Raw genomic sequence first — 7,205 nt, forward strand, 5'->3', positions numbered from 1 at the left:
AAAATGTCCCTGTACATGTATTTACTTTACAAAACATGGTACCTATGAAGGGGGATATTATCACCATCTGAGTAATTCTTGTGGATTCTTCTGGGGCATGGCCATGCCCTGTCTAGAAACAGTGATAATCCCTGCTTACAAGGATACATATGTCATACTTCCGCTGTATTTTTTAAGATCCTTAGACAGAAGTTTTGGGTAATAAAAATGCAAACCCGAGAGCTGCTGCAGAATTGGCAAGCTGAGCCCCTGACTCTGGGAAGTCAGCCTGCCAGATGGGAGCCCTGAGAGGGGATATAACACCTATTCTGTTGAGCACTTGTTTGTCTCCTAGAGGACCATCTGCAGATTGGTGGGCCATGACTGTGTCCCTCTCATCTCTGTACCAGAAAGATGAGAAAATCTCTTAGACCACAAAAAGGACAGGAATGACATCTTCATCTAAGTCCTCAGAACATGCTAAATCCTTATGCATTACTAAACTGTAGCTATGTTTAGTCATTTTGTGCAGTATAAGCACTCAGAACAACCGTCATGGTGATGGACTTCGTTAAGTCAGTGGCTGAGCTGGGGACCTAGAGATTCGGAAGACCAATCATCTGGCCAAGGTCACGGAGCTGGGTGAAGTTCATTCTCTCCACTGTCTCCTGAGCAAGTGTTCACAGAACTGCATGTGAGATTAAAACACTGCTTTTGTACCTGATGGCATTGACAAGTGTCTTATGCCAAACAGTACATTTCCCCACAAGAGAATTCTAAACAGAATATTTCAGTAGCCTGTACGTAGTTTAGCTGTGGCTTTACATCTAGGAATATGGGTGCCTGGTGAGGACTTGGAAGCTCAGTGCCCTAATGCACATCCTGAAGTCTGCCTATAAATCTGAGAATTAGGATTTCTGGGCTCAAATGCCAACTTTTTCCTTACCCTACAGAATGACTCAGGTAAATTCAAGCACCTGGGAACCAGGAGATTGGTAGCTTGGTAGGGCTCCAAGCTTCATCATAACTATTCAGAAAGACTTTTCTCCATGTCCCAACTTTGTTTTTAGGTGAATGGTATGTGAAATAGCATTTATAAATCAGAACCTCTAAGGTACAAGCACATTTATAAAGATCTTGAGTGAAGATCTGTAGAAAGGCCCTGCTTGTAATAAAGCAATGCATTCCTAGCATCACTCCTAGCCTCTCACTACTTGTGCAGGAGGTGCTCCTGGAGCTGAATCATACAGGATGGATGCTGAAAAAATTCAGAGCTCTGCAGCCTCTGCCAAGCCCTCTTTGTGTCCCCAACTGTATCTTATACTTTGCTGTTATTTTTATCCTGTGTTTGTCACACTAAATGTCATTTATTTCTTTACACAGCAGATCTGTGAACCTCTTGAGGACACAACCTCTATCTTAATCTTTGTTTTTCCTGGCACCTAGGGGAAATCTCTGGTATGTAGTAAGAGCTCAGATATTTGCATTGAACTATAAAATAGTTATATGTGTCATTCATCCAACTATACATACACATGTGGCAATCCAGGTTTCCAAGAAACCAGTGATGGTGGGCTGAGGAATCTCTCCAAGGTCAGAGACAATAATATTTTATCATCTTACTATGCCTTCCTGCATAGATCATAATTTTGTATAGAATAAAATATTCTTTATAGAATAAAGAATATGCCAGAATAGAACCACTTGGTTTTTCCTCTAGATTTTAATGGTGTTAGTCATGAGAAATAGCCACTTGGCCTGCTGATGAGATGGTTAAGGCAGTTAGAGAGTCATTCCTACACATTTCTTTCTTGGTTTGTGGATCTCAGAATAAATGGTACAATCATTTTCTTCAAAAAGCAAGGTTACTTAGTGGCATAATTATGGGAAAATTTTTATTTTGATTTCCATTCATATCATCTGTGCATTATTCCTTCATGAAACAAAAAAGATGAAAAGGCCTTTTGAAGCAAAAGCAATGAAATGTCTGTTTCTCATTGCTTGGAAGCACTGGCCAGAATGTTCCGGGATAAAGCACTCTGCTCCCTTGTGCTCCTTCCGTCTCAAGGCTGGAATGCAAGGGCACCTGCAATAATTGGTGTGCTGACCTTGGCTGGGGGCTTATACAGCAGGGTAGGAAGGGGAAAAAATACCAGCGTCATCCTATTGTTTTCCTCAACCCCCGAGAGAGGTCTGGCCCTCCTAGCAGGCCTGGACCTAGGGGCTGCTAAATAAACATGTCCAGTTGTCTGTCTGCCTTGAGAAATTTCACCCCCAAAGCTATTCTATTCCCCAGCACTGCTGAGAATGTCCTATTCTCCCCCAGACAACACTGTCAGAGGAGAACAGGGCTGAGCGTTCCGGGGAGGAGTGGGTGGTGCTGGACCTGAAACAAGGCCTCCCTTCTGCTCTCTCAAGGGCATTCATTGCCACACTGGCAGGGAGGGTTGGCCGGCACGGTGACTCAGGCAATGTTGCTCTGTGAATCTGGGCAAGATTCTCAACCTCCCTCATATTCTCTCATCTGTAAGTTGGGAGAGCTGGACTGGATGGTCTTTAAGGGTTTCCCAGTTCTTATGTCTGCACCAGGGTTGGGGCAACTGGTCTGTCCTGTGAGTGAGACAGCAGGGACCAGGAGTGAGGGGTACAGCCATAGCAGAAGATCTAAGTGGTAACTGTATAGGCGCTGTGGTCTTGGGTTCTTTAGGTAACCTGGCCATGCACCCACTTCCTCATTGATAAGACCAGGATAATGATCCCTTTGTTAATTTGAACAGTGCCTGTCCTGGGGTCCTGTTGAACGAATTGATACTTGCTGACAAGTATGCTGGGGTAGGCGTGGAGAAGAGGCACGTGTCTTCCAAGTGCTGGGCACTCTGATTCTTGCTCTGTGTGCATTCACATTTCACAAAAGCCTTATGTGGCTTCTTTCCCCCTCTCCCATCTTCATACAGGGCTTCCCTGGTAGCTCAGATGGTAAAGAGTTTGCCTGCAATGCAGGAGACCAGGTTCAATCTCTGGGTTGGGAAGATCCCTTAAAGAAGGAAATGGCAACCCACTCCAGTATTCTTGCCTGGAAAATCCCATGGACAGAGGAGCCTGGCAGGCTACAGGCCATGGGGTCACAAAGAGTCAGACATGACTGAGCGACTAATAGACACAGTCTTCAAAGAAGGATAATGAAGTTCAGAGAAATTAAATGCCTTGTCCAGGGTCATCCAGCTCATTAAGTGGCATAACTAAGAAAAAACCCAGGTCTGGATTTTTTTCCAGCACTTCTTTCTTCTAGTCCAAATGTATTCTTATTTAAAACACCGTTATTAATTGGACTACATAAAAATTTAAAACTTTGATGTACCAAAGGACACCATCAACAGAGTGACAAGGAAGCCCATGGAATGGCAACCCAGAAAATATTTGCAAATCCTGTATCTGATAAGAGAATTCTATCCAGAATATATAAAGACTGCTTACAACTCAGCAACAGAAAAACAACTTGGTTAAAAATGGGAATAGGACTTGAATAGACAAGTCCGACACGACTGAGCCACTTCACTTTCACTTTCATGCATTGGAGAAGGAAATGGCAACCCACTCCTATATTCTTGCCTGGAGAATCCCAGGGATGGAGGAGCCTGGTGGGCTGCCATCATGGGGTCGCACAGAGTCAGACACGACTGAAGCGACTTAGCAGCAGCAGCAGCAGACATTTCTTCAAAGGCAATATATAAATGGCCAACAAATATATGAAAAGATGCTCCATATCACTAATTATTAGGGAAATGCAAATCAAAACCACAGTGAGATGCCACTCCACACTGATTAAGATGGCTATTATATATTTTTTTAAAAAGCGGGAAATAACAAGTGTTGATGAGTGTGTACAGAAATTGGAATCCTGTGCACTGCCAGTGGGAATGTAAAATGGAAATAATTTCCACAATGGAAAATGGAATGGCAGTTTTTGAAAAAAATTAAAAACAGAACTACCACATGATCCAGTAATTCCATCCCTAGATATATACCCAAAAAAGCAAAAGCAGGGCCTCAAAAAGATACAGTACCCCCATGCCCACAGCAGCATCATGAGAAACAGCCAAAAGTGGAAGCTAGCTAAATATATCTAGATAGAACAAAATGTGGTATACACATTCAGTGGAATATTATTTAGCGTTGAAAAGGAAGGGAATCCTGACACGTGCAATGAAAGGGATGAACCCCAAGGACGTTGTGCTAAGTGAAGTAAACCAGTCACAAAATGACACACTGTGTGTGATTTCATTCATGTGAGATACCTAGAGCAGTCAGCTTCATGGACAGGAGGTAGAACAGAGGTCACCAGGGGCTGAGGGGATGGGGTGTGGAGAGTTGTTTAATGGGTGCAGTGTTTTGCGAGATGAAAAGAGTTCTGGAGCATAATACATGCTGGGAAGATGACCTAGCATTGGTTACCTTGTTGCTTGGGATGTATATAAAAGAAGACTCAGCAACTAACACCGTCATATCCTCGGGATCCTTAGAAAACTCCTCCAACTTAAAATTAAGAATGTTATTAAAGTACCATCTTTCAAAGAAAATCTATGTGATATCAAGGGCATGTCTATGGCTGCATTCTTATGAAAGCAGCTAGAGAAGTGACTGTCCAGTTTGGAGATTTTGTTGCAGATGATCTGTGTGTGCTATGTCGCTTCAGTCGTATCTGAGTCAGTGTGACCCTATGGACTGCAGCCCACCAGGCTCCTCTATCCATGGGATTCTCCAGGCAAGAATACTGGAATGGGTTGCCCCTTCCTCCTCTAGGGGATCTTCCCGACCTAGGGATCGAACCTGCATCTCCTCTGTCTCCTGCGTTGGCAGGCGGGATCTTTACCAGCAGTGCCACCTGGGAAGCCCATAGATGGTCTGATTTAATGACAAATGCATTATTCACATTGTAGAGGTATAGCTCAAGGTATATCTCAAGGAGCTAGCCACTGTCCTTCTGAGAAGTAAAACTGAGTACCAGGAGAGGTCATATGACTGCCAGTGGGAAAAAGAGTGTCAGACATATCCCACCGAAGAAAACAAGCAGTGAATTCAGATATTGGCCCCAAGTGAACCACAAGAGTTGGTGCTTGAAATTGCAGATTGATTTTTGGTGGAGCTGTCTCTTACACAGGCAACTCCAAATGACCTGCTCTGAGGTCAGCAGCAACAAGCTTTATTTATCCACAAAAAAAGCTAATGCCACGCTAGAGAACCTGTCATCAATGCATGTGTACTGGCCCTGAAAGAAACCCACTGGAATACTAATAGTGGTTATTTCTGGGTGATAGGATCCCAGGTGATTTTTAAACTCTTTTAAAAACTTTTGGTATATATCTAGGGATGGAATTACTGGATCATATGGTAGCTCTGTTTTTAAGTTTTGAAAGTTCTTAGAAGAGTTGATAAGAGTTTTTAAAAGAGTCACAGATATAGAAAGCAAACTTAGGCTAGCAGGGAACAAATGGGGGGAGGAATAAATTGAGAGATTGGGATTGACATATGCAAACTATTTAAAATAGATACCTGATAAGGACCTACTGTGGAGCACAGGGAACTCTGTTCAATACTTTGTAATGGTCCTTATGGGAAAAGAATCTAAAAAAAGAGTGGATATATATATATATATGTGTGTGTAACTGGTTCACTTTCCTGTATACCTGAAACTAATACAAAATTGTAAGTCAACTATGCTCCATTAAAATTTTTTAAAACAAAATAACACACACACATACAAACCCCCTTATTTTATGTTTTTCACATGTTGTATAGTGAGCATGTCTTTTAATGGTAGATCATAGTTATGATCCAAAGTGTTTTTCATCATCAAAGGCCTGTGGATTGTTATCGAACATCTTCTAATTATGTTTTAGATATAATTAAGCAAGTTTAGTTCAGTCAATCAGTCATGTCTGACTCTTTGCAACCCCATGGACTGCAGCATGCCAGGCCTCCCTGTCCATCACCAACTTCCAGAGTTTACTCAAACTCGTGTCCATCGAGTCGGTGATGCCATCCAGCCATCTCATCCTCTGTTGTCCCCTTCACCTCCTGCCTGCAATCTTTCCCAGCATAAGGGTCTTTTCCAATGAGTCAGTTCTTCACATCAGGTGGCCAAAGTATTGGACTTTCAGCTTCAACATCAGCCCTTCCGATAAATATTCAGGACTGATTTCTTTTAGGATGGACTGGTTGGATCTCCTTACTGTCCAAGTGACTCTCAAGAGTCTTCTCCAACACCACAGTTCAAAGTATCAATTCTTCGGCACTCAGCTTTCTTTATAGTCCAACTTGCACATCCATACGTGACTACTGGATAAACCATAGCTATGACTAGACAGACCTTTGTCAGCAAGTAATGTCTCTGCTTTTTAATATGCTGTCTAGGTTGGTCATAGCTTTTCTTCCAAGGAGCAAGCATCCTTTTACTTCATGGCCGCAGTCACCATCTGCTGTGATTTTGGAGCCCAAGAAAATAAAATTTGTCACTATTTCCATTGTTTCCCCATCTATTTGCCATGAAGTGATGGGACCAGATGCCATGATATTAGTTTTTGAATGTTGAGTTTTAAACCAGCTCTTTTACTCTCCTCTTTCACTTTCATCAAGAAGCTCTTCAGTTCTTCGCTTTCTGCCATAAGTGTCGTGTCATCTGCATATCTGAGGTTATTGATATTTCTCCCCACAATCTTGATTCCAGCTTGTGCTTCATCCAGTCCAGCATTTCACGTGATGTACTGTTTATGTAAGTTAAATAAGCAAGGTGGGCAATATACAGCCTTGATGTACTCCTTTCCCAATTTGGAACCAGTCCATTGTTCCATGTCCAGTTCTAACTGTTTCTTCTTGATATGCATACAGATTTCTCAGGAGGCAGGTAAGGTGGTCTGGTATTCCCATCTCTTTAAGAATTTTCCACAGTTTGTTGTGATCCACATAGTCAAAGGATTTAGCGTAGTCAATGAAGCAGAAGTAGATGTTTTCTGGAGTTCTCTTGCCTTTCCTATGATCCAGTGGATGTTGGCAATTGGATCTCTGATTAGGCAAGAATACAGGCAAAAACAAATCAATGCTGATAGAAGTTAGAAATCAGATAGTGGTTGGGTGCAGGGGTTGGCTGGAAAAGAGAACTCTTTGGGGACATCGCAAAGTTTTCTCTCTTATTTGGGCTGTGGTTACACAAGTGTACAAACAGTTGTTGA

This window comes from Capricornis sumatraensis, chromosome 1, assembly GCF_032405125.1.
Source record: "Capricornis sumatraensis isolate serow.1 chromosome 1, serow.2, whole genome shotgun sequence".
NCBI lineage: Eukaryota > Metazoa > Chordata > Mammalia > Artiodactyla > Bovidae > Capricornis > Capricornis sumatraensis.